The sequence below is a fragment of the Lingula anatina genome, chromosome 3 (genome assembly GCF_051362555.1).
Source record: "Lingula anatina isolate TDL-2025a chromosome 3, LinAna3.0, whole genome shotgun sequence".
Lineage (NCBI taxonomy): Eukaryota > Metazoa > Brachiopoda > Lingulata > Lingulida > Lingulidae > Lingula > Lingula anatina.
The window spans coordinates 2,266,100-2,286,326 of NC_141769.1; the positions used below are offsets into that span (position 1 = coordinate 2,266,100).

Consider the following 20,227-nt stretch of genomic DNA (forward strand, 5'->3'; position numbering starts at 1 on the left):
AAGTAAAAGGTTCACTGTCCCGATTTGCCGTTTTCTCCTAAATGTAACTGATACCGCAGAGTTGCAAGGTATTTAAGCCCCCCTCCTGCTTTTTCCCCACATCTCTCTCTCTCTCTCACACACACTTTTTCTCTCTCTTCAATATGTTTTCTGCTTTAATTCCTTTACTTGTTTTTTTTTAAATTTCTATACAAGATTCTACATTTTAAAACGGAAAATAAAAGATGTGGGACATTTAACAGATACACTGTATCAATCTGTATGTCTAGGAGACAATTTTTTTGTTACAGATCATTGTAAAATATGAAAAAAAAGAAAGTAATAATATTAATAGTCTAGATGATTGGTGCAAAAATTGCTCAAAAGGTGGAAAAATCATGAAACTCAATTGGCACAAATGTTCTTCGGACTATGCTGATCATTTTCAAGGGCAGTGCCCAAAATTGCAAAGCGTTGCTTAGCAACCTTTGCTAAGGAAGTGATTTACCTTAGAAACAAGCTAATTGGACCTTTCTTGTCCAATTTAAAATATTTAGAAAGGCTTTTTATAATGTCTCAAGCCATCAGAACTATCACTATACTATTATACCGGTTTATTGTACCGGTCTGATATACCGGTTTATTCAGGATCCGTAGGTGCCGCGTCTGGTAGTTGGGTAGGCCTGAAATATTATTTGTGTAAAATAAACCATTTTATATATATTTCAATCGAACATGAAAAATTATTACTTATTCTTCCCCAACTTTATTGCTAGCAAACGATATATACGGTCTATATGAAGGTGTTTACGACATATCCTACCTACTGTCGATATTTGGTTTCATCTAGGACAGACCTTTTTTTAATTCTTCAAAATGCCCCCCCCCCCCCCCCATGTTACGGGCGTGACAAATCAGTCAGCAAGGGCAAGACTGCTAAATAAGCACAAATTATATGTCTATAAGCACTATTATCGTCATCGGGGACAAAGGAAATGCCAGATACGTCTCGCTTCCAGAATAAATATTCAATTAATTGTTTATTCCTCATTGACAAGAGCTATTGAAAGGACAACAATTGACAAAGGGCCGAGGCATCTATTTCACTGGCTTGAAAATTTACCAAGTCTTGCCGACAATGTGGTCGAATAATCGGAACAAGAAAAAAATTCTGTCGCATGATTTTCATGTTTGGACTAAATGTTTGAGCCCAGAAAAATTAATTTCATAATATAATTTTTTGGACCTGTCGAAATGCTTGGCACATTACCGTATTTTCTTCATAAAGAAGTCTTTTAAGCTATGGGAATTTTAGGGCCTTGGTAAAATTTCATTTGCGGTACCTTTTACAGTCCATTTTTGTCTCTTTTTCCATTCCTGATAAAGTTAAGTATGATGTGGATAGTTTTAAGTATGGAGGGAGGTGGCGGGGCTGGCAGGAGAGTTTATATATATGCATTAAGATGAGAAATACTAAATTTTAATCCAACTGTTGTCTTTTCTATTACTGAAAGGTCTCTCAGAGAGACCAGAGTTTAAAGATATTTCCCATTTTTTTCAATATTTTCTAAAAAGTTTTTTCACATTGTTTTTATCAATTTCTATTCTCTACCTAAGTAAGTACACTGTACACTAAGCGTTTATTGGTCTAACTTGACAATGATTGCTATCTGAAACAGAAGAGTAAATTACATAAGTCTACATAAATAGTAATCCTATATCTCCCCCCCCCCCCAAGTCTTTAGGTTCACTGCTAACCAAAGTCAGTAGAAAGACTGAAATGTTTCAATGGTCTATGAGAGGTCACTAGTGTGAGAAAACTACAAAGTAATAGGAGCAACAGTTAAACTGAATATGCAAACGATAACAGGAACAGCAAACATTGGCGTGCAACTACACAGGAGTTAAAATGTTTATGACAGTTCATAGTCTTTTTGCCATGCTGGGGGTCGAGCGATACGAGTGGAGCGTCTAGGTTGGTCCATGGTAAGAGGCTGGGACATTCCAGATTGACTATCCACTGTCCTGGGGCGTGGAGTGGTGCAAACACGTGTGCTATCACTGACTGACCTAGGTGGAGTTGCATTTCCCAAAGGTAGAAGGCGGCGATTTGGGGTGACGGCCCCTTTGGATGGCGTATCTGTGGCGGGTGAAGGTGTGTTGAACAGTTGAGGTATGGGCGGTGCAGTCAGTGATGGTGGGATTTCACACTGCGTTTGTGTGTCATGAGAGTGGGGGTAGCCTTGGCCTTAGGTGTTGCAGGTAGGCCAGGGATTTCTCTCCTGTGTTCCTCCTGATCAGCGGCAACTTAGGCAGGTGGTGTTGGAAGAGAGCCAGAGATTTCCTTCCTTGTCTCCTGATCAGATGCAAGTTTGGCAGGTTTGGTGGGGTAGTGTGTGGCAGTTGAAGATCACAGTCTATGGTCTGGATTGGTGTGGGTTAATTGCAGGACAGTAGTGTAACGCCGGAGGAATTTCCTGTTCCGTAATGTTACTTATCCCGAGCCATCTCCTCTCACAACATATTGATCGAACTGCCGTACTTCAACCACGGTCCCAATCTTGTCCCATTTCAGGGGGTCAGGGCCTGTCTGGTTCTGGATGGGGACACGATCCCCTACTGAAAAGGTACAAGTCTCTTGGTGTGCTCCGTAAGTCATTCTTCCATCTTCATATGGCGATTTCCCTAGCCTTAAGAGTAGGGTAGGGTAAATCTCAAAAAAATTCCATAACAGGTGTTTTCTGAGGCGAAATTTGATGCTGAACACAAATCTGACAATCATTTTTTTTCTAAAACAATTATTAAGGCCGGTAAAATGACAATTTTCAAAATGGCCGCCAAAACGGCCTTCCCAAAGCTTCATTAACAACAATTAAAGGTATTATAGTGTGTCATATGTCTTTTCTTATGTTTTTGGGGTTGTAGAATCCATTTCTGATGTTAATACTGAGATTGATACATTTTACAATGAGTTCTGTTACCACGTCAGCTGACGGTAACTGTCAAGCTAGAGTGAAGAGCTGATAATTCGATAATGGGGAAAATGAACAACCTCAGTCATCTTGATCAATCAAAATGAGGAGTGATATGATTTCCCAACATCTGTTATTACTGTTTATTACAACAGGATGGATGATACATTTTTACATGTTTTACATGTATGAAGCCGGAAGACATCCCTATCATAAGCTGAGGCTTGCAAAGCAGTTGCCAAGGAAATCTCCAATGCCTGAATCTCCAAAAAGTATTTTTCCAATCTTTGAGAAGTACATTCCCAACAGAAGTATGTTGAATTATGATATATTTGGGGAACTTATGAAGCATTAACTGTCTGTGAAGTGCAAGGATTAAAAGTGATGATATACAAAAGTGAAAGATTTCAATCAAAACGTGACAAAAAGTGTTTAAGATTCATCATATATAGGCACAATGCTTTTAATATGTAGCCTCAATATACAGTTATTCTGTTGTAAATGTTCTCAAAGAGAGGAAAGATATTCTTGGACATCAAGACATTGGATATTTCTCAGGCAACTTCTTTGCTGGTCTCAGTACATGATAGTGATTGTTTCCCCGATTTCTTATGTGCAGAACAAAAATATTCCATCCATTTCTTTTTAATAATTTAAAGACATTCCCCATTGGTTGCTTGGGGTCAGGATAACTCTGATTCTGCCTCATAATTCACATCCAGCAGAACTTGAGACATCTTATCACTCCTCGTTTTGACTGACTGAGATCTGGCTCTTCTTTCAAGCTTGACAGTAAACTATCAACCAACAAGGTAACCAAACTCCATTTAATTAAAATGTAACAATGACACTGTTAACGTAAGAATAAATATTTTACAACCTTAAAAACATAAGAAAAGGCATAATAAAAACATAGGTTCCTTGAATTGTCGATGTTGAAACTCTTGTTAGGGCATTTTGTCCGCCATTTTGAAAATTGTCATTTTACCATCCTTAATGGCTGTTGTGAGAGAAAAATAGTTGCACATGTGTGTTTAGCATCATTTTCTGCCATATAAAACACTCACTTATCAAAAATTTGTGCTTCACTCAACACTTTTCAATAGAATTATATACATACATATAATTACTGCAGTTACTGTATATGCAGTGCATATGCTTTGTATGCGTTTTCAAAAATAGTAAAATTACCGACCTAAAGAATGCTCCCAGCCCATTTTGCCTCTAAAATCACATGTTCCCTGAGAGATTTCCAAAAAAAGTTATTATTTACCCTACCCTATTAAGAGTCTTATGCCAAGTGGTGTGTGGTTTATACCTTCCTGGTGGAATGGGGATGAAATCACGGATGGGGTGTCCAAAGACGCACATGGCTGGTGAGAATTTGCTGTCTCTGTCGGGGGTGTTCCTGCACTGAAGCATAGCACGCTGAAAGCTGTCCGTGTCCAGGTCACCATTAGGGCTGGTATTGTCTATGAGTAATCTTCCATCCAGTTGGACAGCAGAATGGTCGGATAGGCTGGCAAGAGCAATGCTTCTGTAGGAGCCTGCTGATAAAGAGCTTGTCAGAGTTATCGGTGACATAAGTCATTTGTCTTGTTTCCACCAGTTTGCCAGATGGGCCCCTCCCAGCATAGCGAAGGGTAGTTGCTCCAAGAATGTTGATGCCATTGTTAACAGCAGTGTGCATCTTCATAGTGACTGGGATCAGATCCTGTTGCTTCAGGCCTAGACGTTGGATTACCTTAATGCCAGCAAGGCAGCTCTGACAACCAGTGTCTGCCACTGAGGGATGTTCTATTAACCCTTTTCATCCTTGCGGAAATAAGAAGTGCGCGTGACAGGAACCGCGCACCACAGGGGTCATGATAGTCCTCTGCTGTTTCCAGCATGGCAATGCTAGGTGTAGATGGTGTACAAGGTCCGCATATAAAAAGGCTGTTTGAAGCGTGCACTACTTTGTGTCAAACTAAAAAGGTGGCTGAAGCACAGAAATGCGTCAAATGTAGGCAAAAAAAACAGACGGAGAATCGAGCAATTAAATGTTTTATTTCTCAGTTTAATACGATGCGCTGTACAACTAGACTTCACCTAAGCGTCCGAGCCGTGGCTTTACTTTCAATAGTGACGACGAACTATAGCTTCAGAGTTCTTTTAAATGCTTCCGATAATAAAGATATGCGAAAGAGACACATTTTTTATAAAATCAAAATAACCAGTAGTACTCGTACACAGCTTTCTAGAGTGTGGACAGGTGCGTAGGCCTACGTCTTCACAATACATGTATATATGCAACCTGTGGTGATATCACCTCATTTACCGGCAGTATCAATTCATTACGATTTTTGTCTTGTTTGAAGGATGTCTTAAGATATTTTTGAAATAATAAAATGAAAAGATTCCCTGCATTGCTTGACTCGTACCTACAGTGTATATAGGTAAAACTGACACGCAGATTGTTCGTCGGTGAACTGATTTAATCGTTTGGTACCTGATAAGGCATCAGCTATGTGTTACTTGCTCAATTGTTCGATAAGGGGGGGGGGGGGGGGGGGGGCACAACTACGACCTTTCCTCTGTGGAGGAGGTGGTTCTGTACATACATGTATGGGGTGCCATTTGCAGCAACGGTATTTGCCCATTGCTTCCTCTGGATGAAAACCTTAACGCTGCCAGATACAGAGACATTCTCCAGCAGAACCTGGAGCTGTTCGAAAGAGGAATATACAGAGACAATTTTAAATTGCAACATGACAATCCAACTCCAAACACAGCCCGCTTAATTGCAGACTAACACAGCCCGCTTAATTGCAGACTAATGTCCGAAAAACAACATTCAGCCGATGCCACAGCCAGCAAGTAGGCCAGATACTAACCCAATTGAGCACATGTGGGACGAACTTGGTCATGCCATTCAGAGGAGAAACCTTCCCCCTGCAAATCTAGATGAACTGCGAGATGCCCTTCAAGATGAATGGACCAGAATTCCTCTCCAAAGAGCTGTAACTCTAGTTCACAGTATGCCAAGCCGTCTGGCGGCCATTATGCAAGCTTTGGGTGGGCATACCCGCTATTTAGATTAATAATGAACTCTGAAGATGTTTCTTGACAACTTCTCCTAATTTCATATTAATTGTCAATCACAGTATAAATTTATCTTTAATTTTTCACTTGGTACTGTTATGCAAAAAAGTACTCTTTTTTTTTTTTTTTGGGGGGGGGGGGTGGGGGGCATGAGAAAAAAATACCCTTTTTTCACATTTGCATTGTTTGTTTCTCCTTGACTTAACCAATCATCCAGCTTCACATATTTAACAATATAAACAGTATTAATTTGATAATATCAATAATAATGAAAGAAACAGGGTAATATGCCTCCCAAAATTTCCGTGTACCAACCATTTTGGGCAAGAGTGTACTAAGCATATTTGTATTACTTTACAAATACGTTATTAGATTATTTTTATTATCCATTTTGTCTTTACCATACATGTTTTATATATGTTTGCACGTGTAGCTTACAGAAAGGCTTTTCTGCTTTCTCTTTACGTAAAAAATAATATATGTCCATTGAACTTTCCAATTCTCTTGTCATTGAGTTCAGAAATTAAAAAACTTTTTATTTTGCCGATAACGCGTTCAACAAGAGCCGATGTACTTTCTTCTTCGTATGTCCCTGTTGATCTTGATAATATGAGCCCCGTTTGTACAAATCAGTAATACGGGACTGGATACATAATAATAATAATAATAATAATAATAATAATTTTATTAACGTCTCACGTTAAAAAATAGAACCCATCCTACTAAGGGTTATGAGAGACTAAAACCTGTGATAGGCCTACTACATTTAAAATTATCACTTATCAATATACAAAAAAAGTATATTATATACAAAACTTTTCAAACATTCTCTTTGTTGTTACACAAGAAGTCGTGAAAGTTCTTGAATTTTTGTAAGTAGAATCCCCGTGTAAAACTTCACGGCTTTTAGTTTCTTTTTCCATAATCTCATGCTTAAAGTCTTTTCTTTCTTTTTAGGTCCCCATTCTTCAATTTTTTTCTTCAGATCTTTATAATGTTTTTTTTCTCGCATTGCTTACCCGAGTTCTATTTGCCAATAGTTCGTTATATCCGTTGATTAACTAAGCATTTCTGTTTTTTATTTTATTTGATCGCTTCTGGATCCGTTTTTCTTCCCGCCTTCGAAACGCGGTGCCCTGCTTTTGATCCAAACCTACTATATTTTCCTTTCTTTCTACCATATTTTTCATTCTAACGGGTTTGTTGGGAACTTATTAAACCTCATGTGTCGATCTCGCTTACTGTTATTGTAGCAGCGGGACAAAAAGCACGTAAACCCAGCCATGGTTTTTAGCACCGCTGCAAGTGTATCGACATAGCAACGACTCACTTTTCCACAGTGCAATTTCCATTTCCAGAAAAGATGAAAAAGGTTAATTGGTGTGGCTGAGGATATTAGGCTGAAGCCTTGCTCTCTGTAATCATCTGTACAGACCGTGATTCTGGGATTGACGAACGGTTGTGGTTTGGAAGCTCTTCGCACCCAAGTGTCATTCATGATGATCTAAAGCAATGGCCCTGCCTTTTGTATGTTGTTTTGTGATGGTGATTGAAAGACTGCGCCTTCACAGTCATGTGCCTCATGACAGGAAGTAGTCTTCTGGCTGGGCCTGGGTTTATCTTTGCTACGGCACACTACTTCAAGGTGATGGTATTGTGTGCACGTCTGGCATTTGTGCCCAAAGGCGGGGCAATCTCTCTTGCGAATGCGTAAAGGGGCAGCCATGGCCAGTGCCAGTTTTTCCGTGTAGTAGCCACAGGGGTCCTGGGGTGGTTTTTCAGCAGGGGTGGGGGTCTCTTTTTTCTTGCGTCGGTAAATGCTACCGATGGCCTCAGCTGCTTGGGATTTTTGTAAGCATGATGCAGAGCGCTTTCCTGCTTCTTTTGTTTTAACAAATTGGAGGACTTCCTCCAATGTCATGTCCTGGTCCCCTAGAAGGTCTATTTAGATCTCAGAGTCTGCTAGTCCACGGGTTAGAACATCACGGGTCATCTCCTTGTAGCTTACAGCAGTGTTGCAACTGGGGCATGAGACAGAAAATTTGCACACTCCTGCCTGGCCTTTTAGACGGGCTCCATAGTTGCGGACAGGTTCATCTCTGTCTTGGCGCATGTTCTGTAGTGTCACTCTAGCCACCATTGTGTTCTCTGTGCGTACTGCTTATACTTTCATTGCGGCCATCACCTCATCGATGTATTTGTTTGCAAGGCTCCCACCTGCTGTCCTGGTTAGGTCTTTTGGCAAGGGGTCATCACAACATTCCAGCAATTGGATAACCCTGTCTTTGCCAGCTATCTTCGTTGCATCGGCATACACTCTGTCCATCTAGACTTAAGGTATGACCACTCTTCGCTGGTACTGCAGGCTGATATTGTGGGCCGTTTGACTTTCTCCACTTTGGCTGCAGATACGGGGGCGTTGGTATGAACAGAGCTGTGTGTGGTGAATAGGGCTGCTACAATAGTGGCGTCAAGGTCATCTGTGGCGTAGTCACAGCCTTCTATTGGGCACTGGACTGCCGGTGTGGCAGGAGTGCACGTCCTCGTATCGCAAGTCCGCCCGGACACTAAGTCCTGGGATTGCAAGTCCTAGGGCATGCATTGCTAGGAATGGAAGTCCTAGGACATAAGTTACAAGGATTCAATGTCCGTAGGACGAAGGCTCCCAAGTAATGTAAGTCCTACGTGTAGTAATGCACGTCCTAATGGGACGTGCGTTCCTAACATTTTAGTAACGCATGTCCTATATAGTTTACACCAAGAAACATAAATAAATAGAAATAGAGAAATACGGGTTTTAAAGATATAATAAACGTTTGCTTTATTATATTTATATGACATTTTATCTTTATATTTTACAATGTTTTCCGATAGGCAGTTTATATGCATATTAATGAAGAAACAAAAACGTTTTATTTATTTTATGTGCATTTTTCATATAGTAAACGCAAATTTTGACGTGTTAACGCACATTTTTGGAGTACTCCTCCCTAATTGCACAATATGTATGAGCCTGGTTTGCCCAATATTTTTTTTTTAACAAAATAAGGCACCATCCAAAGGCATCTCTTATTTTCATCCTTTCAGGTATGTGTAAAGTGTATATTATTTCATGCCCTTTTCTACTGGGGTGTACCTTTTGTGTTTTGCGTCGAAATTCTTATTTTCTCTCCCTCTCTCTCTTTTTCAAAACCTTATTCCTAAGAGAAAAATCACTTTACACAAAACGCGGGATCTCCGTTCTTAGATTTATTTTTCGGTTTACACTCGCTGATATTAAAAAAAAAAACTCAAACTCGATGGAAATTTGCTCTTGGAAAGTATGGGCTGAGATTTAAGACAAATCAAGACAGTTTAGAAATTGAAAATTGCATTATATGTATATAATATTATGTAATAACCCTTTGCTATTTTGGTGCTTTGACACTTAAAAGACAAAACAAAACAAAAAGTTGTAAATGTAATGAGCACGGAATTTCGAACACATATTAGACATTAAAAACACCATTAAACATTTTGCTACAAGTAATAAATAGGTACCCTAGGTTCTAGATTCCGGTATTGCCAGCTCGATCTTGATTTCATATATAACCCATAGTAGCAATACCAGGCTCTAGCGAACAGTGGCAACTCGGGGGCGTTCTTCTTCAAAATTCTACCTGGGGCGCTTCCATATTTGGAAGTCACACGTCACAGCTGTGTCCGCCTGGATCCATATTTGGAAGTCATAAGTCTCGTACGTCACAGGTTTGACCGCCTGGAGCTGCCTTTCACACCTTGCGCTGAAGTCTCGTGCAGGCGAGACAAGAAGCAATTAAAGTGCCTGACGCGGAGTTAGAAGTTTGAATTGAAAATATCTTGCAGTCGAAGGTCAATGCCACAATACAAGCAACATTCTGCTGTAAAAACTTATTTTCGTGTAGCCATTGCGCAGCCCTTATAGTGGTATCGGGCATACAGTGTAGCTGTTAAATTTGGCACACGGCAAGCACATGTATTGTGCACGTGTATATCTCAGGACTAAATGTTCTTTGATAAGCAAAAATACAAAAACATTGGATATATCTTTTCTTTCCTTCCGAAGAATATTATTTATTTTTTCACTTTACATCTTGAATACAGCAAATAAAATTAAATAAAGCAGAATTAAATTTGTTTTACGTTTTATTTTGGTCTGATGACATTCAACTGCATTTTCACTGCGGAGCAGTTCTATTTGATTGATGGAAAACTTTCATGGCCGCTGGTCTTCAGAGTTAGTAAAAGCGACTTCACCACAAAGTATATTTAGCAAGCTAGCTTTTACGTTGCTCTGATACTCAGGGTATACATAGGGGGAAGAGGGGAGTAAGGTCATGTCAAAGGTGGGTCTCGAACCCATAGATGCAACAGAAGGATACATGAATTCTTACCTTGTAGTCTTACGTATTTGCACGCTAACCACTACACAGACGAGCTGACGTTGCAAACCTCTCATTTTTTGTCTCATATATGGCTCACCAGAAGGATTTCATATACATTTATAGTTTTATCATTTGACAGTATTATTGGCTAAGGATAGGACTTTCAAATGGCCGGACTTTTATTACTGTCATAGGTGTAACAGGAATAAAAGTCCGACAGTAATACAAGTCCTACCTACTATAATTATGAGCCAGGAACTTACGTCCCTGTAGGACTACTATTCCCAAGTAATGTTAGTCCTACAGACAACCATTACCAGGAACCGAGGTCCGAAGGACCTCAGTTCCTGGTGGACTTGGATTACTGTTACACCGGCATGTTGTCAGGTATGGGATAGTGATCATAAATAAGTACACTGTACCATTTGTCATTAAGCGTTTTTTGGTCCAACTTGACAATGATCGCTATCTGAAACAGAAGAGTAAATTACATAAGTCTACATACATGTAAATAGTAATCCTATATTTTCCTCCTTTGAGGTATATGTACAGTGTATATTATTTCATGTCCTTTTCTACTGAGGTGTACCATTTGTGTTTTGCGTCGAAATGCTTATTTTCTCTATCTCTCTTTTTCAAAACCTTATTCCTAAGAGCAAACTCACTTTACACTAAATGCGGGATCTCCATTCTTAGATTTATTTTTCGGTTAACACTCGCAGAAATTGAAACACAACCTCAAACTCGATGGAAATTTGCTCTTGGGAAGTATGGACTGAGATTTAAGACAAATCAAGAGTTTAGAAATTGAAAATTGCAATATATGTATAAAATGTTCTGTAATAACCCCTTGCCATTTTGGTGCATTGGCACTTAAAAAACAAAACAAAACAAGGCAGCAAAGCTGTCAAATGTACAGACAAAAACAGAAAATAAAAATGCAGAAAATGGTTTATTTTGTCAATTTTGATGCAATAATAAATAATGCCTATAATAGCACTGTCAATCAACATTGAATTTTAATCATGCACAACGGGTAACATGGTCAATAACAGGAGCAGATCCAGAGGTATTTTCTGGCAGTGTTCCAAATTATCTTTGTTGATCCATCCTCCATTTTTGATGGTCTTCCAACAGAAAAAACAGATACCCATCAATGTAAACTTTAAAATCTGACCGTCTTCCGAAAGACCCAGAAGACGGCCTCAATCCGCTCCTGCAATAAGATTACAGTTTCAGGACCATGAGAGTTCAAATTCACATAATGAAAATCCCAATATTTGAAAATGATGACAGTGCATAAAATAATATTACATAATGTTTAAAGACATAAAAACCAATGCAACTGCTTATGTGGAAATACAGAAAATGTGAAGAGCTTTAGGTGGAAGGGAGCTGAAAATGCCAGTGTTTGAAAAAAAAAAATTAAAAAGAAAACACAACAAAAATATTCCAATAAAGCTGCTATTCAAACTTTTAATCTTGCTGTATTAACATGATATGAATAACCCCATTTGTGTTTGAGGATAATACAGCATTAATGTTGGCGTTATACATTTTTTTCTTTTGTAAACTTATTTGCAATATTAAACAACATTTACCTACATAATTATCACCAATTCCTAATTATGTAACACAGTTAAGAGAGCTTAACCTATGGGGCTTTACTGGAAAATCTCAACGTGTTTTATGTAATCCTATTTAATCGGCACTTGGAAATTAATTAAGGCAAGTGATTTTATAGCTCTGAATTTAGCTTGTGACTAAAAGGCCATGGAAGTTCAGAGTCACACCTTCAAAATGCCAAAATGTAAACGAGATAACTGTACTGAAATGATTTTCTTTCCACTTTCAACACATTTTTTACATATAACAAAATAATCAATTTACTGTCATTTTTAAATGAACAACTAAGAAAATTGTTAACATAGGAAAAATATCAATAGAACAATTTTAAATGTCCAGTTTGCTTCATTCTGAGATTCTGAACATGGTGAATGATTGAATCTGACAAACTGTAAAGATATGAGCTTATTTCCATTTTTGACACTTGATTACACAATACACAATAACATGTTTACCATCATTTTTATATAATCAACTAACAATATTGTTAAGATGCAGAAAATGTCAAAGGAACACCTTTACATATTTAATTAGTTCACAAATGAGACTGTTAACATGCCTAAGAATTAAATCTGAGGAAAAAACACTTATATACATAAAAAGGCATAACTTGACCAAAACTGAACCAATCCAACTTATTTTTGAACTTCATCTGTATTTCATTTAAGACTGATCACCCCTGTGAATTTCAAGACAATTGGCCAATTGATTTTCCTTGAAATGTGTTATCGGTATTGCATATATGCTGAAAAAAAAATGAAAAAAAAAAAAAAATAGCATAACTTCCATAAAAATAGCCCGATCATGCTGATTTTCAAACTTGACCTGCGTATTATGAATATTCATCAGTTCTGTAAGTTTCAAGCCAAAAGGTAAAACTGTTTTTCACTTATCGTGTTATCGGTGTCATAAAAATGCTGAAAAAAGTGAAAAAACAGCATAACTTCCATGAAAATGGACCGATCATGCTGATTTTCGAACTTGACCTGCGTATCATGAATTTTCATCAGTTCTGTAAGTATCAAGCCATAAGGTAAAATAGTTTTTCACTTATCGTGTATCGGTGAAAATGCACGGCGACGACGACGACAGACACAGGTGACAGCTATATGTACAGACACATCTGTGTCTGTACATAAAAATAGTTGTAAATGTAATGAGCACGGAATTTCGAACACTTTGAAAACACCATTAAACATTTTGCTACAAGTAATAAATTGGGGAAAGGGGGTCTCGAACCCATAGATGTAACAGACTGATTCATAAATTCTAATCTTACGTATTTGCACGCTAACCACTACACAGACGAGCTGAAGTTACAAATCTCTCATTTTTTGTCTGATATATGGCTCACCAGCAGGATTTCATATACATTTATAGTTTTATCATTTAACGTTACCGTATTATTGCCTAAGGATAGGACTTTCAAATGGCCGGACTTATATAATAAATAATAATAATAAAACACTTCTTTAAAACCGCGCTACACATGCGTCTCAGCGCTGTTTACATAAAAAAATATAAACCCTGTGACGAAGCTATAGGCTTGTCTTCGTCATGTTACGCGAGGTAGCAAATACAACTCAGATATTATCTTTCTTATTATTTATTGAACTACTGTCCAGTTATTACCCGCGCCGCTTCCTTTATTTCTATTCCTACCTCATGCAATCTGTAGCGGCCTTCTCTCTGTTTACACTAAGCGCAGTTGTATAAATACCATAAGAGCATGTCAATCAACTTAAGTTACTCTACTAAACACTCCCCGCTCTTATTCACTGCATGCTGTCACTTACTAACATTACATTATCTCCCGGGGACGATATGCCTGTCCCCAGGCATATTTAAAATTAAAATATACATTAATTAAAAATAAACTTTCTTAAACACTGCATTTGTCTTTTATCATAAATTCATGCAAAACAAAACTAAGTACATAGATTTTGCATTATAAACCTACGATAAGATAGAAATACAATTGACATGAAACCTCAAATATAACTTAAAGGAAGATAGATTGATAAATTTTTATGAAAATACAAATGTTCGTGGATATATTTCGTATTGGCATTTACACCTTCCAATGTGCGGCCCAAGAGCACAGATATTTTTATTTGTTTTCTCCGCGCGGATGTTTAAATCTGTTACTCTCTTATTATGGCTCTGACACATTTTCATATAAGGTTTCTCTCTGTCGTTTGTCATTTTTAGATATTGATGGAGTGTACTACGTGAGACAATAGGGTTGGCCATCCCCAGTCGAAATAAACAGCATTCACCACACAACGTTGCGACCAGCGCATCGTCGATGACGAAGTACCTGTTCATCTTCATATTTATCCACACGGTAGCGCTCTCTTTTGATGACTATAAGAGAAACAATCGTTTTATATCAAACCCAATCCACGATTGAACAAAAACGTACCGAAAAATAATAAAGTAAGAATCTTCCTTAATGCATATCATCAGTTTCACGTCATCATCTTTATAAAAGTTAAGTACACTGTTCCTATACCAATAACTGTATATTTAAATATCAATAACTAATAATTATGAGACCGACAAACTGAATATATATGTCATTCTTTGCTAGTGGTTACAAAATGTTGAATTTGACCGAAAATTTCAAACTTTCTCTGGGAAGCTGTAATTTTGCGATGTGATAGCTACACCATCACAGTTTATCATTTCATAAAAAGGGAAACAGCAGCTGCCCTTTTTAGGGCACACAGGAGAGTTGAACAGCTATACCCACCAAATCCAAGACGCGTTACCCTGGGTAATATATTTTGCACAAACTAATGAAAGTCTAATGGAATGTTTTCAGTTTTAGTTTAAATCATAAGGGGGTGTTGTCTCAATGCTTCAAAACTGGTTTTGAAGAATTTTATCCACATTTCATAATTAATAAAAATGGTGAATATGTGGGTCACGGTAACGTTATTGACGCGGGTACAAAAACTTTTTATAATCATGTAAATAATAACAATATTTTTGCTATTATCCATACACACTTCATTCATGAGGGGCACACCACTTTCACATGCTTTTAAAATGGAATTGACAAACACAGAGGAATAATGCACATATTTTATTTACTGTAACTCTGTCATATGGGACACACACTGAACAAAGTTGATCTAAAGAATGTTCCAGATTGTAGTTTTTTATCAGAACTATTATTTTTTTATTATTATTTTAACACAATAAAGTTCAGTTAAATACAAAATTTAACAAAATGAAGTTCAGTGTAACACAAAGTTCATAATTATAACATTCTTCCTGACATATGTAGACCAATGGTGATATCTGTTCTGTGCTCACTAAGGCATCCACCCTTGGGATTCTGAAAAAAAAATCACACAAAGAATCTGTTAACTCTGATAACGAACAATGGATAACCTAAGATCACAAATAGTTTATTGCTTATTCAAGCAAAGTACAGTGCATTATGAGTGGCAAACACGCATTACTGAGACACATTTTCTTCACCCATTTTCGGTGCTTCATTGCGTAACGTAAGTGTTGCTAGTAATCCATTATTGCTGTTTTTACAGACGGTTAAATTTTAAACGCACGGAATACAGTGTAGCAGCTTAATTTAAGACAAAACTAAAAAAAAGTAATTCAATTTCGATGATTGAGTTTTCGAGAACAAGAGAACATGAATACGGTATCACCGCGTCACCATGTTCAATATGACCTTTAGTCCCCCATGTGAAACAGACGCAAAACGAAAGTTCAGACGAAGTCACCCTACTTATAGAATGGTAAAAATCAATCGGTACACAAATATGTTGAAACAATTGAAGAAAAATGAAACGAAACTCATTATTTCTCACCTTCATACAAAGAAGATCCCAATAAACAATCCTGTGACGGTTAAATCGAGGGAATTACACCTGTGCCCTGCATCCTATCTCGACAGCGTCATTGCGTGATATGTTATCAGAATGGGCCACCCGCCAGTTTGAGCTGGTTTTTTTAGTGTGCAAAAGAAGCCATTCGTGTGTAAGACGTCATCAGTTAGTGAGTATGGAAGAAGATCGCTATCGATGTATAATTTTCACGCGGCATTTTAAAGTCGTCTGATATAAATCGATCTCTGAAGTTTCAGCGTTGCGAACGTTATATTGGGACGCGGTGAAGAAAAATCGACCTTGCTGAGCAATAAATGTGAAATTCTTAAGAAAACTGATATTATCATGGACTTCGTGACACAAACTAACCGACATACTACTTTGGACGATTGAACATTTTTAATACGGAAAGATAGGATTAGATGAAATTTTCATCGGGGTGGGACACCGCATGTATCGTAAGTTAAGCTAATTTTGTGATCATTTTTCAGTGACTTCAAATAAATTTTTATTTAAATAACAATTTGCACATTCTGTTTATTAAATCTTCTTGCAGTAGATGTATTCCCTGCTTCAATAATCCATTCAAACCCTAAACAAACTGTTCTTAAATAGAGGTAGGGTCAAAATTCCACAAAAAAGGACGCCATTTTGAGGGTTATTTCGATATATTTTCTGCTTTTTCTATTTTTTTGCTTTTATAACAACATCCTCCTTGCTCATGCAGCTTCTTTGATTTGTTATTGAAACATACACAACGATGTCATGAGAATTTGGTTGGCTATCTAAATTTAAATAACATTCTTGTTATGGCCCCCCTCCAGTGCACCACTAGCAAAGAATGACTGATATATATATTATTAATACTAAACGTATTTATTATTCAACACACAATACTTAATGTGTCGCTACAACCACATGCAATAAAATATAAATCAAAGTTAACTCGTAAAATTTAAAGTTCATATCCACTCAAATGAAAAGTTCCATTTGGTATAGCCCGTTATATCCTCCATTTTTGAATTTTAGCACGAAAGTTCAGTTATCATATAATGTCAAATCCGTCCTTCTAGACAGTGCATAGCGATTGTCATCTGCCACTCATTGTATATGGATAAACGTCTTATTCGCGCACGTTGGCATACGTGTAGATAAATGTTCACAGTTTCCTTTATATCCACGAATGTCCATGTCCAGCGTTTACGAATATATCCAAAATGAATGAAGCAGAAATGCATGTCAAGAAAAACTTAACTACGTATAACAATCATCATCAAACTTGAATACAGTCACATTTAACAGACAAGATTTTAACTTGGCATAGTATTATCCATCCAAATTATTATGATAACAATAAAACATATATGGAACCATGCTAATAATACGATACTTTGTTCAACAATAATACTTATGCTAATAATAAAAATAATAATAACGCAATCTGGCGTCCCAGATGCTAGTATTTATATGACGTCATGCGCACACCTTTATACCTCAAATCCACATATTCAGTTATCCATAACCACATTGATATATGTCACATATGAATCATTTTATTCCTCACAATATATCAAATAATATTCACATAAGGTCATTTATCCTTGCAACATTTATACTAATTAACTCATTTGTTCCACTCGATCTTTTGATTGCCAATATAACCACATTATCAACTGACAAGATCATTTTAAGAAGATCGTCGAAATGCCAGTGATTAGGACTTTAATTAAGGCAATTTGTCGAGAAAGTTCAAACTATTCTCCAATTTTATTCTTCGCAACCCGAAAACATAATTTTATTGAAGGGACTTCCAATAAGGTAGATTAATCATAATCTTAATGTTTGCTTGTCACCTTCAAAGGTGCATGCGCACTGTCGATGATGTTTGACATTGCAAGGGGGTAGTGGGCGAAACAGAAGGGGTATTCTTATGAAAAGAATTATGATTCATCATCTGAAATTACGCAGACTGTAAGTCCAGGAGCCCTAAACCGAAACAAAGTGCAAGAATAATTAGTATTGCCTGAAATTAAGGTGAATGCCATTTAAGTGTCATATCCTGTAAAAGAAAATTTAAAAAGTCGTTATGATGGATATTAAAATTACAAGAGTAGGCGAACAACGAAAAATTCATTCGCTGCCTGGCTAACCTGGAAAAATAAACTATTTTATCAATATTGATTAGTGCAACATTTTTGTTCAAGTCAACAAAAAAAAAAATATTTTCAAATGCAGTTCTCCGTCTGTCACGAATTTTTCAACAGTGAAGTGAGATATCTCAGCTGTTGGCATCTGTTCAAACATTCCGCAACCTGTAAAATTCTTAAGGTCAATAGATGCATAAAATGTAAACGGAAATGAATTTACTTAATAAACATAAGACGTATCAAAAGATGGATAATGTTTACATTTATCTAAATTAGCAGGTATCGGAAAATATAAGACATACAAAATATATTCACCAAACAAATTTTATAACGAGTCTACAACCAATTCAAATTATTTCTTTAATCAATACTCACACTTACTTACGTGAATCTTTTACGGATTCCGAGGGAAAATGAGGGACAACCATATCGCCGTTGAACTCCTAATAGTATTGTCCTAGAAAAGACTTAGCGTACATGTTTAAAAAACAAACGTCAATGGCATTGACATTGAAGAGGATCTTTTAATATTTTCCATAAAAAGTTTAATGACATCACTTTAAGATAGTCTCTTTATGAATATATCTTAATTCTATCCAATTAGAATTCAACTTCGTCGCGTTTGCTACTCCCATCTTACTGTCCGTCATACAGCGTATTAATGTCAGTTGCGTCTGTTCAACAAATTTTAAACGGGCGTGTTCTATTTCATTGACACACCCCCTACTTAATTTTCTTTCCCGTCACTTTAATATTATTCTCTTTAATGTCACCTCGTTTAGTTTTTAATTGGATCCCTAATATTCTAACCAAAAGGGAATCCATTTCCAATAAGATGCTGTGCTTCAACTTTTTATCTGACGCGACCTCGTAAGTCTTTTACTTCAAATAATTCATCAGTGGTCTGGGACAAATTTGCTTGTCCTGCAGTCTCATTTTCTCGTTTTTCTTCATTTTTTTATTTTTTTCTTACTCTCTTTGTTTATGGGCAAAGTAAGCAACGAAGCCCTGGAGTTATTTTGGAGGAACTTTCCTTGTCAAACATTCAACACAAGAACGAACATAATGACATCTGTAAATGACCTTTTCCTAAAGTAAATAGTGCGCGTAATGGTAACTACGTGTTTTGAATAACCCTATGACCGATTGCATTGTCGTGTAAACTAGACAAAACTTTGTACTCTAACTTGTCTGAAAAACAAGTTGCAAAGAACCTCCTGGGTGGGGTGATTTCTGCCATCAATTATCACGTTATCTCCCATCTCTAACAACAAGAAGCCAAGCGCCTCTGCAACTAAGTAGAAGTTCGTCTGATGTCAAGTGTGTGATAATTGACGCAAGGTTCTTATCTTTACGGAGTTTTTAAAACAATTCCTCTTTAAAACAAATGCCTCGCAATCTTGACATTTTGACAATGTCATATTTTTGTCACCATTCTCTAACTATTAAAAGCATTCCAGACCTTTAAATTCGTTGCCACTCTGTTTTAAATTAACGTAAAGTACTTGTGCCGAGATAGTGTCTAACATATGTATTCTGTTCAAACATGCATCATTAAAAAAACTGTGCAGGGTCATTATGTTTTTTAAGTCTTATTCTTCAACGTTTTCCTCATGGTAAGGGCGGCGGTTAATCGCAAAAAGCATTCGCGAGGTGTTTACCTTTACTCTGCTTAATTGAAATCTGTTAAGGGATAAAATAAATAACCAATAATTCATTACTTCTAGAAATTCGATAACATTCAAATGGGCATGGAATTCTGGCACTGCCTTACACTTTGTCAACGCGAATATCAGTTACTGAAACTATGTACCCTTAATACCTGACCTCCTCTCGCGCAATGAAACTATTCAGATAATGCTAACTTTGCATTTCTCAGCCTTGTTTACCTCACTAAAGGCAATATTTGAAATTGTGGCTGGCTTTCATAAAGTCATCTAAATATCACAAAAAGCATTTTCTAAAATAATCGTTTAAAGCAATTGTCTTACCTTCCATTTTATGTTTGTCCAATTCCAATCTCCCATCTAGATACTTTGTGTTCGCCTGCATATTTTCGTCCGGTGATCGTTCTCTCTCTTTTCGACAAGACTTATGATGTCAAACATCTATGTTTATATTTTGCATCCTCCACCATTTGTGACGAAGCTATAGGC

General features: G+C 37.0%; 1 long non-coding RNA gene across 1 annotated transcript; it reads right to left on the minus strand.

Annotated features, from left to right (window-relative positions):
* Positions 1-15,142: 15,142 nt before the first annotated feature.
* Positions 15,143-16,778, minus strand: LOC147762779 (uncharacterized). Its single transcript, XR_015333495.1, has 2 exons — positions 15,907-16,778; positions 15,143-15,410 (listed from the first exon to the last, which is right to left on the minus strand). It is a non-coding gene; the product is annotated as an uncharacterized LOC147762779 (long non-coding RNA).
* Positions 16,779-20,227: the final 3,449 nt, after the last annotated feature.